We start from the raw sequence: 26,482 nt of genomic DNA, 5'->3' as shown, positions 1-26,482 counted from the left end.
AGAAGATCACATGAGCCTATAAAACGTTTGTCTTCTATATGACATGACCTCTGCCAGGAACCAGTCCAGCTCTCTCTTGAAGGAATAGACAGTCAGCACCCACTGCATCTGCTGGCTTCACATTCCAGGTGATTAGGCTGGATTTCACTGACCTGACAAATTCCCATCATCAAAACAACCATTTTCCAGCAAACAAAATAGAAAGAAAGAAATTGAGGACTCCCTTTGCTAATTTTACTCTCCTTCCAAAGGTACCATATCCTTGCTGGAATACGATTCTGTAGGCACCACTCTCAATCCGGTATCACCAAATGAATGGAAACATGAGATAAAGGGGCTGTTTCCACTGCAGCATTGAAGGTGATCCAATTGAGGTCACCCCCAACTAGTATGACCCAAGAACCAGAACACTAGAACCCTCTGCTTTGTGTACTGCATACCAGGCAGGCAAAACTGGCACATCAAATTAATCCACGATTCCCCTTAGGTTCCTCAAGAGTTCAAGGAGAGAACAAACGAGCTCATGCTCAGGGGATGGTGGGTCAGTACCTCATGGAGGAGAAACTTGGAGCAGAAGTCGGAGCAGCGGCAGGAGGCAATGCTCGCCCAGATCAAACAGGACATTGAGCTGCTGTTGAGTAAGTCAGCTGATGAGCTACCTGTTAACCCTTTAAGCGTGAGTGTCCTTTCACACATTGGACACATTTACCTCCTGAGCACCACCTCACTATTGGACTCGGGAGAGGCTGAGGGTCATTTCAGGGGAGGCAGTGGCATAGTGGAATTGTCACTGGACTAGTACTCCAGGTACCCAGGGTAATGCTCTGGGGGCCTGGGTTCAAATTCTATCACGGCTGATGGTAGAATTTAAATTCAATTAAAAATCTGGAATTAAGAGTCTAACGATTACCATGAATCAATTGTCGTATAAACCCATCTGGTTCACTAACGTCCTTTAGGGAAGAAAATCTCTGATCTTACCTGGTCTGACCTACATGTGATTCCAGGCCCACAGCAATGTGGTTGACTCTTAAATGGCCTCTGAAATAGCCTAGCAAGCACTCAGTTCTCAAGGGCAATTAGGAATGGGCAATAAATGCTGGCCTAGCCAGCAACGCCCACATTCCATGAATGAATTTAAAAAACAAGTTCTTCTGAGTGTTCTCTCAAACCAGACAACATTCAGTCGCTTGGTAGTACAGACCTTGAGCATTGCTGGAATAAAGAGACCTCCTGTTGGAGCTTTTCATCTTGCACTCATTTGGACAGATGCAAAAATGCCAAATTTCAAAGGGAGCAGCGATTTATACTGCATGAGAAAACGTTGATTGGTTAGCAAGCTGAATCTGATTGGTTGAGGTGTTGCCATGGAAAATGCACAAAGGAACTTTGTCCCCCATGCTTTTTTCGACTTGCCAACCAATCAGCACTATTTTCTCATTGAGTATAAATTGTTACTCCCTTTGAAATTTACCATTCTTGTATCTGACCTGATGCTTGCAAGATGAAAAACTTTGACAGCATGTCTCTTTTTTCAGCTTTACATGAGCATTGGAACCTTGCATTGTGTGTCAGTTTTCCAATAAATTCAATTTCTCGCAAGACTATCTTGTTTCGTAGAATTTTTGTGTTTCATGAAAAGTGCTTATGGGGTCATTAGTCTGCTTACCTGCACAGGATGCTGTTATGACACGGCAGATGATGTGTGCCAGGTGGATCAAATCCACAAGGGAAACTTTCGAGATGCATGCCCTGAACTCAGTAGTAATAAGTCCACCAAGGCTTCGGGATTTTTTACAAAACAAAAATTAAACATTTACTAACAAAAGAAAAGATTTCAAGCACATACATAGGTCTACAAATTACTACTATAATAATTCCTAAATCTCCTAATTAATCTGGTTTCCAGTTACAGCTCCGTTATGGCAACAGTAAAACAAATAGATTTAAACAGACCCAGGCAAAGCCATACAATACCTGGGGCAGTCGAATTCAAAGTGCGTTTTCTCAGCTTCGGTTCCTGTAGACAGCAATTTGATGCACAGAGACTGGAGGCTTTTCACACTTGTGTTAGATCTTAGAATACCTTCCCCTCTGATACATAGCCTCATCTCCTTTATACATGTTTCTCCCTTTTTAATGTAAATTCCATTGTTCCCATACATTTTTGCAATTTTACTTTTCTCATGATATAAATCTTTCACCGTACTAATTTTATCAGTAACCTTTTGGGAAAAATAAACACACTGCTTGGCTTAGCTTCTTCTAGATAGGTGTAACATCTTACCATCCCTTTGAAATTCAATCTACTCTGGTTTATCTAAAAATGTAAATTTTCCTTACACCTCACATTCTAAAACTACAGCCAAGTTTACGTATTTAGCATTTCAAACCTAGCTTCTTGTTGATAACTCAAAACCTCCAGACTAGCTGTCTCCAATTCAATTAAATCCCCCCCACACACACACACACACAGAGAAACTAATCCAAACCCTACCATTAACCCATTTTTACAATAAATCACAATACTATTATGAGAATTGTTATATTTTCATGATAATTCTGTACACGCGGTGTGAAGCAAGCGACTGGAGAGCAGGCAGTGGTCATCGGAAAAACATTGGAAAAGGTTGGAGTTCTGCCCAACGTCAGAAAAGTCTCACTCCTGTCTGTATAAAATTCCATAACTTTTCAAAGACTTGTGGCCTTTTTTTTAAGAAATCTCCAGGCCTGGAAAAGTCATTTACAAATTCCATGACTTTTTCACATTTTCCATGATCAGGGGAACCATGTTCTAGTGTGAACTGAAGGATGTACGGGTATTAATATCCACTGCTTATTTTTCTGGGGATTTACATTCAATGAAGCAGGTGATCAACTGATAGTATGGGAAGGAGCCATGTACAAAACAATCAGACTTTTGGGAGACCAGGTCACAGCTCTGGTGAAGTATACTCACTGGATGAAGTTTGACACACGCATCTACTGTTTGGCTTTGAAATGCAATCATTACTAAGTTTACCACCTGACTTGTCACAGTCATGTGACCTCTGCTACATGGGAATGTCCGGGGGCAGCCATGATACAAAAAGTTCAATCAAGCCTATCACAGAGACAGACACTGAAGGGGCACTGCAGTCCTTAAACACAAAACATCTTCTTTACCACACAGTTCTAGTCTCTAGTTTGAGGCCCTTTGGTCCCTGCCAGAGCATGAGGCATGATCTCAGGTTTCAATGCTTATTCAAGAACTTCAAGAGCTGCAACCAGAAAAACATTTCATGAAACTCTTCTGAAATTCTAGCTCTCCACTAATAGGTGTTAGGGACTAGACATAGATTTAAGTAATTTATATTTGCATTTGTCAATCTAAAGAATAAGGTATAGCTTTAAGTTCACTTTATTTTATTTTATTTTGTGTGTTAAAAAGATGAAACCCGGGTCCAGTTTCATTTAGAGTTTTTCTCTGTGAGATGGAACTGGAAAATCTGAGATCCTGTTTGTATACCTGCATTTTTAATGAGGTTTTACAACTCTTGAAGTAAAGAGCTGGGTTACCAAGCAGGTTTAGTAGCTTAAGGAAGTTAAAACAAACACAAGGTAGAAAGAAACGGTGCTGTTTCCTAGCAACAGGGGTCCAAAGAGAGAGACCTACAGAGAGAAAGGGAGAGACAGAAAACAGTTTTAGTTCAGTTGGTATGTGGATGCCACAGGGTGAAGACATAAAGATCTCAGAAGAAAGGTCCCAAAACCAGGGAGTGGGACAGAAACAGGGTCCCAAGAACAACTTCTGGTCAAAGGAAAAGAACAGGAATCTGAAAAAGGTCCTGTTAAGTAAAATTAAGAGTGAGGAGCAGAGGAAAATGTTCCAAGTTAAAAGACAGAGCTGCAGGGAGCAGACTTTGAATAAAGTGGCATGAAGTGGCAAGAAGCCAGAAAATCTGAAGAGACAGCCAAAGGTTGGTGACTCCTTACTACAGGCCTTTGGAGCAGTGGTGTTCTGTTGGCATGCCTGAGTATCTGAGAGAGTGCGTGGAAGGCCAAACTTGAATGCACATGGCGATCCAGGGTAGAGGAACATCGGAAGGAGAGATCACAACTTGGGAGGTGGATCTTTGTTGAAGACGTGCGAGCAAAAGTGTAGTTTGGGAGAAGATTCCAAGGCAAGTTCTTCGAGGGTGGAAATTGGATACCCCCACGTGAAAGACAGAGTTTCCGTGAGACCAGTTGACTCACAGTATGATGAGCGACTGGGGTAGTTGATGAGGGATCCAAAACATCTGCTTTGGGTGGCATTTGTCACTTGATCTTGGAGTATGGTGTGTCTGGCCACAGGTCGCATATTGGTTTATATGGACTGTATATTTACTGTGAACATTAGAGTATAAGATAGATTTGGTAACTTGTGTTATCCTTACAAACCTGTATTTATCTGTAAAGGTATATAGTTGTGGGTGAAGGAGTATTGTGATTTGGTTCATCTTTTCTTGTTTAACAAATGTTTTATTCTTTTGTTAAAAGTTCATCAGCAGTGACTCTGTTCAGTAGCCGCTCTCCATGTTTCTAAACAAAAAATAAAAGTTAGGATCTATCAAGCCAGGTTCCACCCTGGGCTCTGACTTGTCCAGTGGTAACATCAGCTGGATTCATAACATAAGATTAATACCCCTTTTCTCTCTCAATAACAATTTAAGATAAATGTTAAATTCCCAGACATGAAATGTGTTTCCAATTGAACAGAATTCCTCAATCAAGTACAACATTCCTTTACGGTCACAAGATACGATTCCCAACCCAAGTTGAGCAACATTTATGAAACATCCCTCCAATTTGTTTTTAGGATACAAAATCTGAACCACCCAGTAGCCTTTTCTCAACGTAAACATATTATACATTCAATCAATCTGCTCATCTAAATAGTCATTTCATCATTTTAAAGTAAATAATTTTTCAGGGTGTACACTTGCCAATGTTTTAAACATTTCAGATTAAGATGGCATCTTTGTTACCCCCATTCCTTGATCTCTCCAGATTTCTCCAGTGCAGATCCTGGAGGCAAAATGGTGCATAGCAAGTCACCCTAAAATGCTGATCCAACATTACAATTCTGTATTTTTTCTCCTCCCCACCAAAGTTTTACATTTCAACACATCAGGAAAGCACTCACAGCTCTCTGGATAGTAACATCTGCCCTGAATTCCTTAAGGGCCTGCTTTTGTTTGTTGAAGGCCTTTCTCTGCCTGTGTCCGAACCAGACCTTCTGGATCAGTAGTGCTGACTGCGCTCTCTCTTCCTGTAGGTATTTGTCCATCTCGCCTGCAGAGGATGACAAGTATTACACTGTGCACCAGAGGAATAAACAGAATTGGGGGCGGCAAAAGGACACTGGTACAAGGCATTCTGAATAGTTTTATGATGCACCTTCAAACATCACATAGAAGATCAAAGCAATGGTCAGATCAAAACGCTACTGAACAATAAACTGGCAGGGAACACAATGTATGACATTGGCCTGCAAAATGACGTGAAATAATTCTGATGTCACTGCAGGTTTGGGTTAAACTGTTTATTAACTAAAATACACTAAATATGTTAAATGAATACCATACAGTGCACACGCAGCTTTGTGGTGGTGAGTGAGCTTTACTAAGTATCCAGGTTCATTAATGACCAAGGGAACTAGAGCTTGCTGTTGCATTGGTCCCTGGTGCGTTATGGTTTTGTCACTGGGGTCTGACAGTAAGGCAGCTTGTTTTTTTTTCTCCCCCACAATAGCTGGGCGTGGAACATGCTCTAGGTGGTTGATATGTGACCATGAATTGGAACTGCAGTTGATTTGTCTGCCAGTTGCTGGCAATGGGTCAGGAACAGTTAGTGGAATGTTGAAGAATTTGCCACAGTTTAAATCAAGTGGCACCATGCTGTTCTCAAATCTCACCTGATACACATTTTCTAAATATAAAGAATGTGCCAGGAATTTGATTTCCACTATAGAAATGCTAAAAACGTCAAAGAATCCCTAAAGTACACAGCATTCATATATACTCTGTTCTGAGACTTGTGAAAAAGTTGCAATAACATTACGATGAAAGTAAAATACTGTGAATGCTGGAAATCTGAAATAAAAACAAAAAATGCTAGAAAAGCTCAGCAGATCTGGCAGCATTTGTGGAGAGAGAAAAACAGAGCTCTGAAGAAGAGTCAAACGGACTCGAAACGTTAACTCTGTTTTTCTCTCTCCACACATGCTGCCGGGCCTGCTGAGTTTTTCCAACATGTTAAATTTCATTGCAATATTATATAGGCCTCTCTGCTGGGGAATAACCCAACTTCATCAATGCTCAATGTTTAGTAGTAATGAAGAGCCCTGGATAGAGTAAGATCCCCAATGTAGGTATTTGAAATGCCCTACGCTGTTTCATAACCCTAGGAAGTTGTAAATTTTTCTGAATTCAGAGTTAGTTGAACCTATTTTTATGGCTCAGTTCAACTGCCTGGCTTTGCAGCTTGTCACGCAAATATATGACCTATTAACCCAAAAAATTCTGCCTGATGTACTTTGGAAATCTGTGTGTTACTTCTTGTTCTCCCAGCTGAAGGGAGTTCTAAAGAGTCATACTCCTCATTGAACCTCCCAAAGGGCAACAATTTGCCATTACATAATGCTGCTCATGCAGAACAATAGCTCAGAGTACACTACAATAATAACAACTTGCATTTATTTATACAGAGCCTCCAGTAAAATGTCCCAAGGTGCTTCTCAGGAGATTTATCAGACAAAGTCTGACAGAAAGCCAAAAAGAAGATATTAGGACGGGTGGTCAAAAGTTTGGTCAAAGGGGTGGGCGTAGTAATAGGGTCTGATACATACAGAGTTAATGTGGGACTGAGTACAGTACTGCCCACACAGTGTTGTAAGAAGACACATGAGTCAGGGTCAGTCTAGAAATGGACAGAGATGTGTAAAGACCTAGGATGGAGTCAGCTCCATACCTGTATATCTGTATATCATAATGAGTTGTTAATAAAGACTTGCTGTTGATATACTCAAAACTACGAAATCTGCTTCATGGTGTCCGAAGCAGGATTCTTCAAGGTGGCAGCATCCAGATCGAAACCTTTATCCTCACAAGAATGCAGAGAAACTAAGAAAAAGGGCATCTTCAACAAATTCTGAACTGAAACAAGCTCCCAATTGAAGCTACAGACGTGGAGAAAATTCATCAGAAAGGAAAAGCTCCAAAGGGAAAAGGGCCTGGAATTTAAAAGGCAGAAGTTTTACCCCAACATAAGACTCCAGTGAACTTCCCTTGGAAGTCCAGCTTCAGCAAGCAGAGCTCACAGCCAGCAAGGTTGAGATAACATTATTTAAATTCTAGGCCAGCCAGTCCTGAGAAACCACTTTTCATTCATCCAGTCAGAACTGCCTTTTGAAAGAAACCGGTTGCTAATCCCGACTCCCCCCAAAACTCTGAGTCTCAATACCGTGGCTCTCGAGTTTGGCAAAGAAAAATGAGTAATTAATTTTGTCCGCTTCAGGCACCTTGCGAGCGTCTGATTTCCTAAACAGAACGACTGTGGTTCTTTCCTACATGTCCTGACCCCCACGCTACACAGCCAATTAATTTAAGTCAGCTGTCAGCTGACCCACGCAGCCTTTGCAGACCCTTCTTCAGGCAGAAGCACACTGTTGCCAGTTTGGAAGCCCACCAAAAACCAGCAAATGTGGGAAGATTCATTGTTTGGTGATGCCATCTTGGAAACATATAATCTCTTAAAGCTGTACCTACACTCTTAAAAATCTTCAAAATGGATCAAAGTTCCACACTTCCAATTCCACTGGGATTCACCCATGTCCCAGACCAGTCACAGAATAAAGACAGAATTTTCCCCTCGCCGGGTGGGGGGGATGTTTAGAAGCGGGCGCGTGGAGGTGCGCCTCTGAGCGCGTGGGCAGGCCAATTAAGGCTCATCCAGAGTGACATCCGCAAGGAAGTGCTATACGCTCCCTGTGCAGGCAGGGGGGGGATTCCCTGAGCCGAGAGTGCGCTTTTTCGCGCATGCGCGTGAAAGAGCGCACTCATCTCCCTGAGGCTAAGTGCTGCCTCAGGGAGATTGGCTCCTGTCTGAAAAAAATTTTAAAAACAAAAGAAATAAATTTCTCTGACATGTCCCCTCATGTGACACTGTAACATGAGTTGGGACATGTCCATCACTTTCATTGACAATTTTATTAAAAATTTAAAAACCTACATGAAACCTCATCCCGCCCACGGATGAGGTTTCATGCTTTTTCTTAAGCCCACCAGGGCTCCCGGCCTGCCCATCAACCTTCAGGCTGGACAGGCAGGTCCATTAATTACTTTAACTACTTTGTCAATGGCCTCAATTAGTCATTGACAGGTCGGCGGGCGCACAGTTGATTCTGCTGAGCCCCCGCCGACCTGAAAATTGAAATGAAGCGGGGTGACGTCGGGAGTTCCGCCCGACGTCATCCCGCGTCATTTTACACGTCAGCGAGCGGGCCCCACCCCCCGATCGCTGACGGGGAAATCCTGGCCTAAGAGTCTTTGTAGGAAAAGATTTTGAAGATACAGCATTGCTGTAGGCCGAAATAAAAATTCAGAAGCAGAACAAGTCAATACACTTGTTTACTCAATTGGGCCAATTGCAGACAACATCATTGCACGACAAGCTATCAATAAGTCATCTGCCAAATTTGATGTTATTTTAAAATCCTTCAACGTTTATTTCAACCTGAGATCCAATAAAATATCGGAGAGAGCCAAATTTAATAAGAGAGTCCAACTGCCTGGGGAACCTGTCAATTCCTTCATAAACAATGTCTACAGGCTGGCAGAGGGATGTGAATATGGCAATTTAAAGTCTGAGCTCATCCGAGACAAAATCGTGGTAGGTGTTGCAGACGATTCACGCTCTGGCCTCCTACAAGCTAAAGATGATCTTACTCTTTCCAGCATTGCGATGCTAAGCACCCTCACAGGAAAGATCAGTGTACTGTGAGTACCTCCCAATGCTTCCAATGCAACTAACAGGGACACTTTGGTAAACTGTGCAAGTCAAAGCCCCAGCACCACACAGAGAGCCCAAAGGTAACCCACGAGGTCGAGACCAAAAACCCTGAAGACACACGGCCGTTCTTCTTGGGAGATATCAGAGAATGCGGTTCTTCATTTTGGAATGCTGACATCCTGGTAAATGGTCATCTAATAAATTTTAAATTAAATTCAGGTGCCAGTGTGACATGGCAAATCATGGCTCCAAGGCCTTTGGATTTGACTAATGGACACTTCACATAATGGGAGCCCGACTCCCGGTCATCGGCATAATCTTAGAACCACTGAGGTATGACAACAAACAGATCTTTGAGCTAATGTATGTTGTCCGGAATCAGCCTGCGTCTCTTCTGAGCAGAGATGCCTGCGTAGCCCTCGATCTCCTCTAGATGGCAGAAAATGTCAAGTCTACTACTGTTGTTGAAGAAAAGAGTTGACGTTTCGAGTCCTCATGACCCTTCAACAGAACTGTTCTGTTGAAGGGTCATGAGGACTCGAAACGTCAACTCTTATCTTCTCCGCCGATGCTGCCAGACCTGCTGAGTTTTTCCAGGTAATTCTGTTTTTGTTTTGGATTTCCAGCATCCGCAGTAGTTTTTTGTTTTTACTACTACTGTTGTCAGCCAGCCAGAATAGCATGGTCCTGAGTCCTCAAACACTAAAGAGCATTCAGACTCTGAATTCACCTGAAATCTCTCTTCTCTTTTTGCAGAGCAGGTTTGTCCATCATCATTCCAGGTCCGGAAAAGTGCCCATTGGTCAGACCAACCTACCGCTCGCAAGGTTACCATAGCACCTCCGGTGGAAGTGGTACCAGGGAAGAAGCAACAGTCTGAGGAGCCACTACTTCCAACTACGATGTTGGTAAAGTTGGTACCACTGTGCACACATGGCAACTTCCAGCCAGCATGCCAGAAGCACAAGGGATGCTGAAACCTCATAGTAATCTCGCACCATCAACAAGAAAAAAGAGACATGAGCATGCTACTCAATCTTCGTCTTGTCACAGGAATGCCCTTCCTCAGCCTCAGAGAGCTTCCTGGCAGCCCAAACAGGAAAAGGAGAAGAAAAGGCACCACCAAGCAGATGAATACCATTTTCATCCACCCCACATGAAACAATGAAAAGTAACAACAACCATGTACCATCAAACCAGCCAGATTGACCAGACATGGTTTAACAGCAAGCAGTGGTAGAAACAGAGGCAACCATACCCCAATGCCAGTTCAACCTCCAAGCCAACAACAGGAACCAGAACCACCAGAGTCTACCACTCTCTCGACAGAACGGTGAACAAGATGTGGAAGGGTTATAAGACCTCCAGACCACTTGAATCTCTCGCTTCAAGGACTTGAAGGGGAGAGATGGAGTAACAAGAATGTTGTTAATGTTAATACTGTAATAACAACAATGTTAGAATAGCATAAAGGTTGTAACAATGAAGTAAATGCACAAGACTTATAACAATGTAAGACTTGAAGTAAACTAAAGTAACTCTATATCCATAGGATAAAGACTTGGGGAGAGGTGCAGTATAAGGGTCTGGTACATACAGGGTTAATGTGGCACTGAGTACAGTACACCCCACACAGTGATGTAAGAAGGCACATGACCCAGAACCAGAGTCAGTCTAAAAATGTACAGAGGTGGAGTCAGCTCCATACCTATACATATGTATATAGTAATGAGTTGTTAATAAAGACTTGTTATTAATATACTCAAGACCACGAGGCCTACTTCATGGTGTCCAAAGCAGGATTCTTCAGTAGGATTTAAGAGCATCTTAAAGGAGAAGAGAGAGCTAGAGAAACAAAAAGGCCTAGACACCTGAAGGCATGGCTACCGAAGGTGGAATGATGGAAATTGGGGATGTGCGAGAGGCCAGAGTTGGAGAAGTATAGAGATATGAGAGGGTTGTGAAGCTGGAGGAGATTCCAGAGATAGGGAGAGCCGAGGCCATGGAGGAATTTGAAAGGAAGGATGAAAATTTTAACACTGAGGTGATGCTGGACCGGGAGACCATGCTGGTCAGCAAGCAGAGGGAAGGTGACGAGCAGGTGACCGAAAAGTTTCAAGGAAAGAAACAGCTTTTGTTAAAGAGGGTTTTGAAGGAAGAAGTTGCAAACTTAAGCAGTTTGGTCCCCAGTAGAATGAGGACAAGTGCACCAAATTTTTGAAAACTCACTTACTTGCAGGGACTATTTCCAGTAAGCTCAGTTGCCGCTGTCGGAACTCTCGTAGAGCTCGATGTCGCCGTAGCTGTAGCTGGCATTTAAGCTCCTCCTCCTCTCTCATCTTCTCCAGCCGTTGCATTTCCTTTTCACGTTTTGCCCTAAATGGCATTGCATGTGATCACCATCAATTCTCATCAAACGTAGCCACACTGTTTCCATACAGTCCCATACAGTTACTAAACATGTTACAGAATACAGATTCAAGAGAGATAGGAACAGGAGAAGGTTATCAATTCCTCAAGCTGTTCTGCCAGTCTATTAGATCATATTATCTCAATTTCATTTGCCTGCCATTTTTTTCATATCTCTCGATACCCTTACCTAACAGAAATTTACTGATCTCAGTCTTAAAAAGTTCCACTGGCCCAGCATCAACAGCCTGTAGGGAATAGAGTACCAGGTGTTGACTAGCCCTTTTGTGAAAAACGCTTCCCAATTTCCTTCCTCACTTTATTAAAATTTGTTTTGTCATGAAAATATAATAACTTTCATAATATTTTTCTGGTTTATTGTAAAGTAGATTTATGGGGGTAAGTAGTTGGGTCTGTCTGTGTGTGATTTAATTACATTTGGGGTCAAGTAGACTGCAAGCTTTGACTTGTCAAAAGGAGCTAGGTGCTTGACATGCTAATGAGTAAACATGGATGCTGGTTTAGCATGTAAGGTGTGAAGGCAATTTGCAGTTTTAGATAGATGAAGGGAGATTTAGATTTCAAAGGGATCTCAGTCTGTTTACAAATAGCCAGCTAAGCAAGGCTAAGGAATGTGTTTATTTTTCCCAAAGGTCACTGACAATAAATTGTAGCAACATGAAAGTTTTATACTGTGAGAAAGAAAAGGTTTCAAAGACATATGAAACAATAGAATTTACATTTTAAGAAGAGAGAAACATATATAAAGGAGAATGAGGCTATGTACTGAGGGAGGCATTGCGAGATCTAACCGAAGGATGTGAAATAGCCTTAATGAAACCTCCAGTATTTGTGCATATAAGTCTGCTGCCTACCGAAACTGAAGCTGGAGAAAAGTCATTTGGAAATACGCTGTCCAGGGTATTGGGTTAATTTACTGGCGCTGTTTAAAATCTAAAATCTATTTTTGGACCATTGCCTTACAAGGGGTGTAACTGAAAGTCAGGTTAATTAGGAATTTTAGGAGTTATTATAATAGTGAGTAGATGGTAATCTTATGTATGTGTTTGAACTCTTATTTTGGTTAATAAATTTTCTACTTTAATTTTTTTTAAATCTCTAGAAGTCTGGGGGGACTTATTACTTCCAAATTCAGTGCATGCATCTGGTAATAAATACAAGGAGCAAAACCGCTGTGACAGCATGATCAAGTTTCCCTCGTGGGTTTGGTCCGCTTGCCACACATCGTCTGCCGCGACATAACAGCTTTTTAAAAAATTACTTTAGCACCTATGTGAATATTGGCTTTTATTTCAAATATAAAATATAGGGCAGGATTTTCCGCTTAGCGTGTGGGTGCACGCCCCAGCATGAAATAGTGTGAAATGACATCGGGCGAGCGTCGTGTGATATTTCAGTCGGTAGGCGCACGAGAGAGTCGGCTGCGCGCCCGCCGACAAGTAAGAGGCCTATTAAGGCCATTAATCAATTAATTAATCTGTATTTTTCGGTGCCCGTCAACGTTATCGGCCAGGCGGCCTTCGGATTTTTGAGGAAACCTCATCCACGGGCGGGGTAAGGTTTCTGTAGTTAAGTAAAGAAAAATTAAAAATTTGGGGCAGGATTTTTCAAATGTACACATTAAGGTGAGTGAGTCTGCTGTGTGAACATTTTTTCTGGAATTTAAAAGACTTTATTCATTGGTTTAAATTACTTCAGCTCCCTGAGGCAGCTCTCCGTCTTCAGGGAGCTTTCAGTGCGCGCTCCCTCGCGCCTGCGTAGACTTTGGCGCCGCCCTCCTCCCGCCCCCCACCCCAGCAGCGCTGAGCTGCTCAGCATGTACTGGGGGACACTGGCTGGTCATTAATTGGCCCAGCCAGCGTGAAATCGCGGTCGGGGGTCTGATCGCAGGCGGCGGACCGTTTCCCAGGCACGCCCACTGCCCCCACCCAACCACCCGAAAATCCCACCCGTAGAATATCCTACATTACAACAGCAACGCTTCAAAAGTATTTCTTTGGCATTGGGAAATCCTGAGGCCATGGAAGGTGCTAAAGAAATGCAAGTCTCTCTTTTTAGAATTTCCTGTTCTTACTACTCCACCAGCAGAATTAATATTCAGCAAAGGAATGTAAGCTTGATGCTCAGTGCTTATTTGCTGCAGTGACTACTTACTCCCTCTGCTTTATCTTCCATGTCTCTCTTCCCTCCTTCCCTTTTATCTGTCTGTTTCTCTAATGGTCCCTTGTCTCAGCCATCTCTTGGTCGTATCTCTGTCCCCAAAGACAGTCCTCAATCATGTATTTTTTTCTCTTCTGCTTTTTGCTGCTTTTACCCAGCCACCAAAATCCTTTACGAGCTAACTTGATACACAACAGTGTGCGTGTCCAAAATCTCAGTGACCTCTTTATTCTGTTTCTTTCCACAGGAAGTAATAAACATACGAAACAATTCCAGGGATAGACCTTCTGGGTTCATCTGGCCTATCCCACATCAGGGAAATTCCTCTCTGACTCATTTAGGCGGTCAAAACTAGTCAAGGGGGTCACTTTGGTCCTGATGTTTTTATGTTGTACTTACCTCAGCGTCTATTGCCTATATTGTCTATTGCCCGCTGCAGTGTTTTACTATACCTATACAAATTTTACTGGCAAAAATACATTGAAAAGTTGATCTGCACCTGATTTATATGCATCAGCCTACAGGTGGGGATGTCACTGGGATACTAGTAAGTGAGCGATAACTCCTCAGAGGAAATTCTGTGGTGCACAGCACAAGGTTAAAGGGTAAAGCACACACTGCTGCGCTGCTACTTTGCTCATTATCAGCTTCCTCACAAAACAATTCAAATATTAGTGGATTTCAGGTGGCGTTTCTCACAGCAATTAAGACACTATGCTTTTTTTTTAAGGTGAAATGCGCAGTATTATATTATATTGCTGCTAATGATGGAACTGTTTTTATAAATGCCACAAAATCTGATTGTTGTTAAGTGGATAGATTCAGGTCAAATGTAATTTAATTGCTGCTTGATGAGAATAAATTAGAAAATGCTTGTAAATTTCAGACTTTGGGTCAAGGATTGGCTTTTTGTTTTTTACAAAGTTAATTTTACATCTGTAATGACCTGGGGATCTGGTGTCTGTTAGTGGAAGAAATTTAGAGTGAATAATTGGGCATGGTGTGGCAATCCGATGCTGATTGCCACTTCGAGGAAGTTATGGCCCATTATTTTTCAGACATTGCCTGATAACTACTTTCACAAAAATTAATTTTAAAAGTGACAAACAGAATGCTGGGAATTACAACTTATCTGTTATATGACCTATATAAACCCAAGGTCTTTCTTTTCCTTCACTGCATTGAAATAATAATGTTCCATAATGCACAGTTTTATCATTAACTCAAGGTCATGTTGGTCCTGAATATGACAGTACAAGACCCTGTGGAACATGATTAAATCCAAATTTAAGACAACAAACAGCAATAGGACCTTAGGGAAAAATTCAAGATCAATTATTTTATCAAATTTGAATTTTCAGATTTCATCACTAGCAAGGCTAGAATGTATTGCTCATCACTAATTGCCACTTGAGAAGGTGGTGATGGTGAATTGCTTTCTTGCACTGCAACAGTCCTTGTGTTCCCACAGTGCTGTTAGATAGGGAGTTCCTAGTCACAATCCAAGCGAACAACCCAAGTCACTTTGAAACAAAGATGTTCATGACACAGGCAAATAGTTACAGTCAGCAGTGTTTATGGAAGTAACTCCACAGACCGACATACAAAGTATACTGATGGGCAAATGTACTTGGGCCATTGTTGTCTAATCTCCAATTGTTGTTGATTGACTTTTTGGATGGATGCCTTATATCTATCCCCTTCCTGTCAGCAACACCCACCACCCCCTTCTTTGGTGGAAGATTAGTAGTTCAGGCCCTGTTATTTGGAAACCAATTCCTAAAACCCTCTACTTGCTGCTCTTCCTTTAAAAATCTTTGCAAAACTCATCCTTTACCTAAGATCCTGATCTAAGCTTGTAAGTTCTCTCCTTTGGCTTGATGCTCCATTCCTCATTAGTACCCTGTAAAGTACCTTTGGGGGTATTTTGCATGTTAAATGCAAGGTGTGGGTGGTAGGCATGTGCACATTAGCACTGGTGCTGCAGCTCAGATTCTGGCAAATTACGAGAAGAATGCTTGTAATCCTAGCTCACTGAAACCTGGAAAGGTGGACATGAGACAAGCTCATTCCTACCAATAGATAGTATACTCTGAAGAGTCATAGGGATTTGAAACATTAACTCTGTTTCTCTCTCCACAGATGCTGTCAGACCTGCTGAGTTTTTCCAGCATTTTCTGCTTTTATTTCAGATTTCCAGCATCCACAGTATTTTGCTTTTAACGGAGAGGTGTACCATTTGCACCATCAGAATCATTTGACTAGTTCCGAAAACATTACTCAGCAAAAGACAAAGAAATATTTGCATTTTTATAGTGCTTTTCGCGACCGCTGGTTGTCTCAAAGCACTTTACAATGAAGTATTTTTCGAAGTGTAGTCACTGCTGTAACGTAGGAAATGTGCCAGTTAATTAGTGCTCAGCAAACTCCAACGAAGAGCAACCTGATAATGACCAGATAATCTGCTTTTTGTGATGCTGATTGAGGGATTAATATTGGCCAGGGCCCTGGGGATAACTCCCCTGCTTTTCTTCGAAATAGTGCCATGGGATCTTTTACATCCAGCCGTACAGGCAGATTGGGGCCTAGGTTTACGACTCATCGGAAAGAGGGCACCTGACAGTGCAGCACTCCCTCAGTATTGCACCAGAGTGTCAGCCTTTATTTTTTTGCTCAAGCCATGGAGTGGAACTTAGCGATTCAGAGGCAAATGTACTAACAAATGAACGATGGCTGACACATCATGGAAAGCTTAGTGAAAGTTCGCTCCTTCTTACTATGAGGCACAACACCAACCCATAACCAGTTCTGCAACAAGGACAATGTCAACAGCATTTAGTTGGAAATATAATATATTGAAACAAAGAGGATATTGAAATTAATTAATTGTAATTTATTATAAAATTGAATGCTAAATTTTGCCGATGGCCTAGTGAGTAAATGCACCATTACTGAGCTATACAGGCCACAAAGGTCCCATGCCCTACCTATGTGTGATTAGCTGAGCTCAGCTGGGATAGCAGGTGATATAATTTGCTTCAGCACCACTGATCATCATCCAGTGACTCCCTGCTAGACTGCGGGTGAGATTATGATTGGCTTGGCTGTGAGTGCACCCCATCTCTGGCAACTCATTGCCAAAAGTGAGACCTCGACTGAGGTACTGAGGGAGTCAGTGCCTTCACTACAGCGGGATTAAAAGGGGGGGGAATCGATTAAAAAGCACGTTACTGATCCTCTTCAATAAGAGGGCGCAGAAAAGATTTGACAATGTGATAAAATACTGTGTAATTAGGACTGCTGCAAACTTTAGCTATTGACTAGTATGTGGAAGGGTGGAGGAAGAAACAAACAGAAATGTAGCTCTCATTATGATAGCATAATGAAACTGCATTAAGTGGCCTCACAAACATATATATTTTTTAAATCTGTGTACACTTGTGCATGCGTAGAATGAGATTAGAGGTAAGAAAGAAGTTAAGCCATGTTCAAAATCCTGGGCGATTGTTCAGAAATGAGAGATAGTTGATTAGTCTGCATTTCCAAACCTTCCAGCCTGCCTTTGTGGTTAAGATGTAACAGTGGCTGAAGTGTATGCAAATTTATGCAAATTTCACACATTTATTGTTTTATGGTTGTACATGTAAAACAAAAATATAGATATATGAGATTATTTTTAAACACCGATCACTATTAAGTAGGGTAATTAACAATTGTTTGTATCTTTTCTGAAATTTTGAGCTTTTACCTCTGTGTGAACTTCGTTCCCTTGGGAAAGAAGTGTTGTGGGCTGCAATGACACATAGCCCTGTATGAGGTGGTACACAAATCCTGCTGGGTGGAGATGGGGTGAGTGTACATGGGTATGATAGGGCTGGGTATGGGCGTGTGCTGTAAGTTTAACCCTTCACAGTTTCAGAAGTGTGAAACATAATGCTGCCAAAAATATACTTGTGATCAATGTTACATCTACAATACTGAAGCAGTACCACTCCTGCTACAAATTCACTGGCGAGTTGACCGGATTGAGTCAGAAAGTTACTGCCAAATCCAGACTGTGCCAATGGTGCTTCTTCTGGATTTTTCAGGATTCCAATTCCTTGGAGCAAGAATGATTCCATTAAATTCTAATGTTAATCTGTGTGACTGATGGTCCTTTGTCAAGAAGCTTGACATCAAAGAGGACAAAGCAGCCCGCTTGATTGGCACCCCTTCCACTAACATTCACTCCCTCGACCACAGGCAAACAGTGGCAGCAGTGTGTACCATCTACAAGATGCACTGCAGAAATTCACCAACGCTCCCAAGTCAGCCCCTTCCAAACCCATGACCATTATCTTCTAGAAGGACAAGGGCATCAGATACAAGGGAACATCACCACGTAGAAGTTGCCCTCCATGCCACTCATCATTCTGACTTGGAAATATATCGCCGTCCCTTCATTGTTGCTGGGTCAAAATCCTGGAACTCCCTCCCTAACAGCACTGTGGGTGTCCCTACACCACAGAGACTGCAGCAATTCAAGAAGGCAGCTCACCACCACCTCCTCAAGGTCAATTAGGGATGGGCAATAAATGCTGGCCTAGTCAGCGATGCCCACGTCCTGTAACTGAATAAAAAATCCAACCTTGACATGTTAAACGAGCATACTCAGGTCTTCACATGGCTGCACTAATGTTACATTGCTTCCTTTTACAGTCAAGATGGTGTTGAAACTGTGCAAATCAGAACAACTGAGTCAAAAAGGTTATATCAAAAAATGATGACCAAATGGTTGGATAGAATATCCAGAAAATGAGCAATAATAAGAGGAGATATGAAAACTGATAAAAAGGACAGAAAATCATCCTTTAATGAGCAAAATTTACAGATATCTCAAAAATTAAAACCCAGTAGGCTGGGTTGGGAACACAAAATTCCAAATGTCTCTGCAGAATTATGAATATTTAGCATGTTTTACTCCAAAGCCTGCAACAGATCCATTCAAATAGATTCAACAAAGTGAAGTACTGCCCCCTCCATCAATTCATAGCCATCTCTGTATCCTATTTAGCTTCTGTGGCTACACACTTCTACAATCCCAGCTGAGATTACCCCTGGACAAGCCTGATCCCAGGGTGGAACCCAGCTTGATAGGTCCTAAATTTTATTTGTTTGTTTAGATACGTGGAGAGTAGCTACTGAACAAAGTCACAGGAGTTAGCTGATGAACTTTTAACAAAAGAATAAAACATTTATTCAACAAGAAAAGATGAACTCCTTCATCCACGGCTATACCTTTACAGGTGTATACAGGTGTGTAAGGATAACACAAGGTACAAATGCTATCTTATGCTTTAATGTTCACAATAAATACAGTCCATGTAAACCAATAGGCACCCTGTGGTCAGACACACCACATTCTGAAACCAAGTGACAGGTGCCACCTCAACCAGATGCTATGGATCTCTCCTCACTCCCCCCAGACGTTTGTCGCACTGTAAGCCAATCAGTCTCACTGAACTCCATATTTCACACAAAGGTTTCCAATTTCCACTCTCCAAAGACTCACTTTGGAATCTTTTCCCAAACCAACACTTTCTCTCGGGTGCCTTCTGCAAGGGTTCACACCTCCAGGGTTTCGAACTCTCCTTCTGATGTTCCTCTTCTCTGGGTCACCACATGTATTAAAGCTGTCTTCCACGCAATCTCTCTCACTGACTCAACCGTCAACAGTGTCACTGATTCACATGTCCATAGCAAAGAGTTACAGACCGTCAGTTGTCTCTTTGGACCTTCGTACTTCTTGGAAGCTGTTCTCGCTTTAAATCTGCTTTGTGGAGCTTTTGTCTCTTTAAATCTGAATTTTGGAGCCTTTCTCTCTGCCCCTCACTCTTAACTTCACTTAACAGGATCTTTTCCAGGTTCCTGTCCTTCCTTTGACTAGAAGGTCTTCTTGGGACTTTCTCTTGTATCACTCCCAGAGTCTGGGAAGAGTGTCCTGCAGTCAGCATCGCAGTGAAGCAGTGTGGGAAGAGTGTCCTGCAGTCAGCATCACAGTCTGCACTGGAGTGCTGCTTTGGAAGTTTGGTGAGGAAGGAACAAGGTGATCCTTTGAGTACAGTTGGGTAAGTATTTACTACTTTTATCGCTTATAGTTTTTAAGGTCTTATTTTGTGGTTCATCATTTGTAAGGGCTATATTCTATAAAAACAAGGAGCAGGGAAGAAAGGGCCTAGAGTAATTGATATTAAGTATATACCAAAAGGTTTAATTTAATTTAAACAGGTAAGTCATTGCAGAAGAGCTCAAAGCCGTGGTGTGCTTCTGCTGCTCTATGTGGGAAGCCGGGAACATTTCCAGTGCCCGGGGCCAGCATATGTGCAGGAAGCATCTCCGGCTGCAGTTCCCGGAAGCCCGGGTTTCAGAGCTGGAGTGGCGGCTGGGGACACTTTGGAGCATCCGCAAGGTGGAGAGTATCGTGGATAGCATGTATAGAGAGGTGGTCACACTGCAGGCTAAGAGTCCACAGGCAGGAAGGGAATGGGTGACCACTAGGCAGAGCAAGAGGACTAGGCAGGAAATGTAGGAATCTCCTGTGACTATTCCCCTGCAAAACAGATATACCGCTTTGGATACTGTTGAGGGGAATGGCCTCTCAGGGGAAAGCAGCAACAGCCAAATTTGTTGCACCATGGTTGGCTCTGCTGCACAGGGGACGAGTAAAAAGTGTGGAAATGCAATCGTTATAGGGGTTTCAATTGTAAGGGGAATAGATAGGTGTTTCTGTGGCCGCAAACGAGACTCCAGGATGGTATGTTGCCTCCCTGGTGCTAGGGTCAAGGTTGTCTCAGAGCGGCTACGGGACATTCTGAAGGGGGAGGGTGAACAGCCAGTGGTCGTGGTACACATTAGTACAAACGACATAGCTAAAAAAAGGGATGAGGTCCTAAAAGCAGAATATAGGGAGTTAGGAAGTAAGTTGAAAAGTAGGACCTCAAAGGTAGTGATCTCAGGATTACTACCAGTGCCACGTGCTAGTCAGAGTAGAAATAGCAGGATATAGCGGATGAATACATGGCTCAAAAGATGGTGTGAGGGGAGGGTTTCAGATTCCTGAGACATTGGGACCGGTTCTGGGGGAGGTGGGACGAGTACAAACTGGATGGGTTACACCTGGGCAGGACCAGGACTGATGTCCTAGGGGGAATATTTGCTAGAGTGGTTGGGGAGGGTTTAAACTAAAATGGCAGGGGGATGGGAACCTATTCAAGGAGTCAGAAGAGGGGGGCATCAAGGACAAGAACAAAAGATAGAAAGGGGAATAAGGAAAGTGATAGGCAGAGAAATCAAGGGCAAGAATCAAACAGGGCCTCAGTGAAAAATAGTGGGAACGGGACAAGTAATGTTAAAAAGAAAAGCCTTAAGGCTTTGTACCTTAACACGAGGAGCATTTGCAATAAAGTGGATGAATTAACCGCGCAAATAGATGTAAACAGGTATGATATAGTCGGGATAACGGAGACATGGCTGCAGGGTGACCAGGGATGGGAACTGAACATCCAGGGGTATTCAGTATTTAGGAAGGACAGACAAAAAGGAAAAGGCGGGGAGTTGCATTGCTGGTTAAAGAGGAAATTAACGCAATAGTGAGGAAAGGAGTTAGCTCGGAAGATGTGGAACCTGTATGGGTAGAGCTGAGGAACACTAAGGGGCAAAATACATTAGTGGGGGTTGTATATAGACGCCCAAACTGTACTGGTGATGTTGGGAATGGCATTAAACAGGGAATTAGAGACGCATGTAATAAAGGAACATCTGTAATTATGGGTGACTTTAATCTGCATATAGATTGGGCAAATCAAATTAGGAACAATACCATAGAGGAGGAATTCCTGGAGTATATACGGGACTGTTTTCTGGACCAATACATGGTCGAACCAACTAGAGAACAGGCCAATATAAAAGCAAAATATTGCGGATGCTGGAAATCTAGAACAAAAACAAAAATACCTGGAAAAACTCAGCAGGTCTGACAGCATCTGCGGAGAGGGTTACAGTTGACAATTTGAGTCTGTATGACCCTTCATCAGAACTAAGACATATAGAAATGAGATGAAATATAAGCTGGTAGAAAGGGGTGGGACAGGAGAGCTTGATAGGGAGCCAGTGATAGGTGGAGGCCAAGAAGAGACTGCCAAAGATGTCATAGACAAAAGGACAAAGGGGTGTTGACAATGGTGATATTATCTAAAGGATGTGCTAATGGAGACATTAAGGGTAGCAAGGAGGACAAGCTAGTGGCAGATGGCCCTAGTGGGGGTGGGGTGGGGGGAAGGGATCGAAATGGGCTAAAAGGTGTGTGGAACATTCCTTGTTCCAGTCCTACTCCGGCCCCCTCCCACAACTCTTTCTCCGGTACATCGATGACGGCTTCGGTGTTGCTTCATGCTCTCGTCAGGACCTGGAAAAATTTATTAACTTTGCTTCCAATTTCCACCCCTCCATCATTTTCACGTGGTCCATCACTGACACTTCCCTTCCCTTCCTTGATCTCTCTGTCTCAATTTCTGGCGATAGACTGTCAACCAATATCCATTACAAGCCTACCGACTCCCACAGATACCTTGACTACCGGTCCTCACACCCCGCTTCCTGTAAGGACTCCATCCTCCATCGCATGTCTTCTGATGATGCCACTTTCCAAAACAGTTCCTCTGACATGTCTTCCTTCTTCCTTAACCGAGGTTTTCCACCCACGGTGGTTGACAGGGCCCTCAACCGTGTCCGGCCCATCTCCCGCGCATCCGCCCTCACACCTTCCTCTCCCTCCCAGAACCATGATAGGGTCCCCCTTGTCCTCACTTATCACCCCACCAGCCTCCGTGTTCAAAGGATCATCCTCCGCCATTTCCGCCAACTCCAGCATGATGTCACCACCAAACACATCTTCCCTTCACCCACCCCTGGCGGCTTTCCGCAGGGATCCTTCCCTCTGGGACACCCTGGTCCACTCCTCCATCACCCCCTACACCTCAACCCTCTCCCAAGGCACCTTCCCATGCAACCGCAGAAGGTGCAACACCTGCCCCTTTACTTCCCCCCTCCTCACCGTCCAAGGGCTCAAACACTCCTTTCAAGTGAAGCAGCGCTTCACTTGCACTTCCCTCAATTTAGTCTACTGCATTCGCTGCTCCCAATGCGGTCTCCTCTACATTGGAAAGACCAAACGCAGACTGGGTGACCGCTTTGCGGAAGACCTTCAGTCTGTCCGCAAGCATGACCCAGATCTCCCTGTCGCTTGCCATTTCAACACACCACCCTGCTCTCATGCGCACATGTCCAACCTTTTTGCTGCAATGTTCCAGTGAAGCTCAACGCAAACTGGAGGAACAGCACCTCATCTTCCGACTAGGCAATTTACAGTCTTCCGGACTTAATATTGAATTCAACAATTTCAGATCATGAACTCTTTCCTCCATCCCCACCTCCTTTCCGATCCCCCTTTTTCCAATAATTTATAATTCTTTTACAACTATATTTATTTTCTTTTCCCTCCTATTTTTAAATTTATTTCGATCTATTGTTTCATTTCCATCTTTTAGCCCATTTCGATCCCTTCCCCCCACCTGCACTAGGGCCATCTGCCACTAGCTTGCTTCCCTTAATGTCCCCATTAGCACATCCTTTAGATAATATCACAACCGTCAACACCCCTTTGTCCTTTTGTCTATGACATCTTTGGCAGTCTCTTCTTGGCCTCCACCTATCACTGGCCCCCTATCAAGCTCTCCTGTCCCACCCCCTTCTACCAGCTTATATTTAATCTCATTTCTAAATGTCTTAGTTCTGATCAAGGGTCATACGGACTCGAAACATCAACTGTATCCCTCTCCGCAGATGCTGTCAGACCTGCTGAGTTTTTCCAGGTATCTTTGTTTTTGTTCTAGAGAACAGGCCATCCTGGACTGGGTGCTGTGTAATGAGAAAGGAATAATTGGCAATTTAGTTGTGCAAGGCCCCTTGGGGATGAGCGACCATAATATGATAGAATTCTTCATCAAGATGGAGAGTGACGTAGTTGATTCTGAGACTGGGCCCTGAATCTTAATAAAGGAAACTACGATGGTATGAACGCGAGTTGGCTATGAAGGATTGGGAAACGTTACTTAAAGGGATGACGGTGGATAGGCAATGGCAAACATTCAAAGAGCGCATGGGTGAACTGCAACAATTGTTTATCCCTGTCTGACGCAAAAGTAAAACAGGAAAGGTGGCCAAACCGTGGCTTACATGGGAAATTAGAGATAGTATTAGATCCAGGGAAGAGGCATACAAATTGGCTAAAAAACACAACAGTTCTGAGGATTCGGAGCAGTTTAAAAATCAGCAAAGGAGGACCAAGGAATTGATTAAGAAGGGAAAAATAGAGTACAAGAGTAAGCTTGCGGGGAACATAAATACTGACTGTAAATGTTTCTTTAGGTACATGAAGAGAAAAAGATTGGTGAAGACAAATGTAGGTCCCTTACAGTCAGAAACAGGGGAATTTATAATGGGGAACAAATAAATGGCTGACCAACTAAATACATACTTTGGTTCTGTCTTCACAAAGGAGGAAACAAATAACATACCAGAAATGTTGGGGAACACAGGGTTTAGTGAGAGGGAGGAACTGAAAGAAATCAGTATTAGTAGGGAAATGGTGTTGGGGAAATTGATGAGATTGAGGGCCGATAAATCCCCAGGGCCTGATAATCTACATCCCAGAGTACTTAAGGAAGTGGCCCTAGAAATAGTGAATGCATTGGTGGTCATCTTCTGAAATTCTATAGAATCTGGAACAGTTCCTACAGATTGGAGGGCAGCTAATGTAACCCCACTATTTAAAAAGAGAGATAGAGAGAAAACAGAGAATTATAGACCAGTCAGCCTAACGTCAGTAGTGGGGAAAATTTTAGAGTCCATTATAAAAGATTTAATAGCTGAGCATTTGGAAAACAATGGCAGAATCGAACAGAGTCAGCATGGATTTATGAAAGGGAAATCATACTTGACAAATCTACTGGGATTTTCCAAGGATGTAACTATTAGAGTTGATGAGGGGGAGCCAGTGGATGTGGTTTATTTGGACTTTCAGAAGGCTTTCGACAAAGTCCCACATAAGAGATTAGCGTGTAAAATTAAAGCGCATGGGATTGGGAGTAGTGTAGTGAGATGGATAGAAAACTGGTTGGCAGACAGGAAACAAAGAGTAGGGATAAACGGGTCTTTTTCCAAATAGCAGGCAGTGACTAGTGGGGTACCGCAGGGATCGGTGCTGGGACCCCAGTTTTCACAATATATATTAATGATTTAGATGAGGGAACTAAATGTAATATCTCCAAATTTGCAGATGACACAAAGCTGGGTGAGAGGGTGAGCTGTGAGGAGGATGCAGAGATGCTTCAGTGTGATTTGGACAAGCTGAGTCATGGCAAAGGCATGGCAGATGCAGTATAATGTGGATAAATATGAGGTTATCCACTTTGGTAGCAAAAATTTGAGGTTATCCACTTTGGTAGCAAAAACAGGAAGGCAAATTATTATCTGAATGGCTATAAATTGAGTGAGAGGAATGTGCAACAAGACCTGGGTGTCCTCGTACACCAGTCACTGAAGGTAAGCATGCAGGTGCAGCAGGTGATAAAGAAAGCAAATGGTATGTTGGCCTTCATAGCGAGAGGATTTGAGTACAGGAGCAGGGATGTCTTGCTGCAATTATACAGGACCTTGGTGTGACCACACCTGGAATATTGTGTACAGTTTTGGTCTCGTTATCTGATGAAGAATATTCTTGCTATAGAGGGAGTGCAGCAAAGGTTTACCAGACTGATTCCTGGGATGGTGGGACTGACACATGAGGAAAGATTGAGTCGGTTAGGATTATATTCGCTGGAGTTCAGAAGAATGAGGGGGGATCTCATAGAAACCTATAAAATTCTAACAGGACTAGACAGGGTAGATGCAGGAAGGATGTTCCCAATGGTGGGGGAGTCCAGAACCAGGGGTCACAGTCTGAGGATATGGGGTAAACCATTTCGGACTGAGATGAGGAGAAATGTCTTCACCCAGAGAGTGGTGACTCTGTGGAATTCGCTACCACAGAAAGTAGTTGAGGCCAAAACATTGTATGTTTTCAAGAAGGAGTTAGATATAGCCCTTGGGGTGAAAAAGATCAAAGGATATGGGGAGAAAGCGGGAGCAGGCTATTGAGTTGGATGATCAGCCATGATCATGATGAATGGCGGAGCAGGCTCAAGGGGCCAAATGGCCTACTCTTGCTCCTATTTTCTATATTTCCCCTGGATTTTTGGGTCTTTTCCTTTAGCTTCAGACTGGCTATCTGTCCCCTTCTAGGCTGCTTCTCTGGCAGCTATCTTCCAAAACCAACAGCTTCTAAAACAAACTGCTATTTCTTTAGTTTTTGTGTGTGTGTCTGTGGTAGGGTCCTGCCTCTCTGAATTGCTGTGGCTAGGCAACAGCCCAATTCTTCCACTCTTGTTTGTTTACCTTAGCTGAAAAAGTTCTAAAAGCTTCATTAGAAATGCAAGCACCTTTTAAAAGTGAAACTAAAACTCAATCTGACCTTTTCTTAACACATGGTTACAGAATTAAAAATCAAACTTAAACTTTAAAGCTAAAACTCATTCCTAACACATTCAAATATAACTTACTTAAACAATCTCTATTTCCTAATAACACTGAGACTAATATTAGTGACACTTTAAGATACAGAGCCCCTGATCAGGTTGTAATATCTCATAGTGCTTTACACAATAAACTATTTTTGTATTGCAATACTGGTCGTTATGCAAGAAAGTTGGACTGCTGTTTTGGA

At 42.8% G+C, this 26,482-nt stretch overlaps 1 long non-coding RNA gene across 1 annotated transcript in view; it reads right to left on the bottom strand.

The window, feature by feature from the left end:
- Positions 1–5,219: 5,219 nt before the first annotated feature.
- LOC144686859 (uncharacterized) overlaps positions 5,220–26,482 on the bottom strand; it is a 52,595-nt gene continuing 31,332 nt past the window's right edge. The window contains exons 2-3 of the long non-coding RNA XR_013578013.1: positions 11,267–11,409; positions 5,220–5,316 (exon numbers count right to left, since the gene is read on the bottom strand). This is a non-coding gene — a long non-coding RNA (uncharacterized LOC144686859). The remainder of the gene's footprint in view (positions 5,317–11,266; positions 11,410–26,482) is intronic.

Source organism: Cetorhinus maximus, chromosome 11, assembly GCF_964194155.1.
Source record: "Cetorhinus maximus chromosome 11, sCetMax3.hap1.1, whole genome shotgun sequence".
Lineage (NCBI taxonomy): Eukaryota > Metazoa > Chordata > Chondrichthyes > Lamniformes > Cetorhinidae > Cetorhinus > Cetorhinus maximus.
This window is presented reverse-complemented; position numbering and strand designations above follow the sequence as displayed.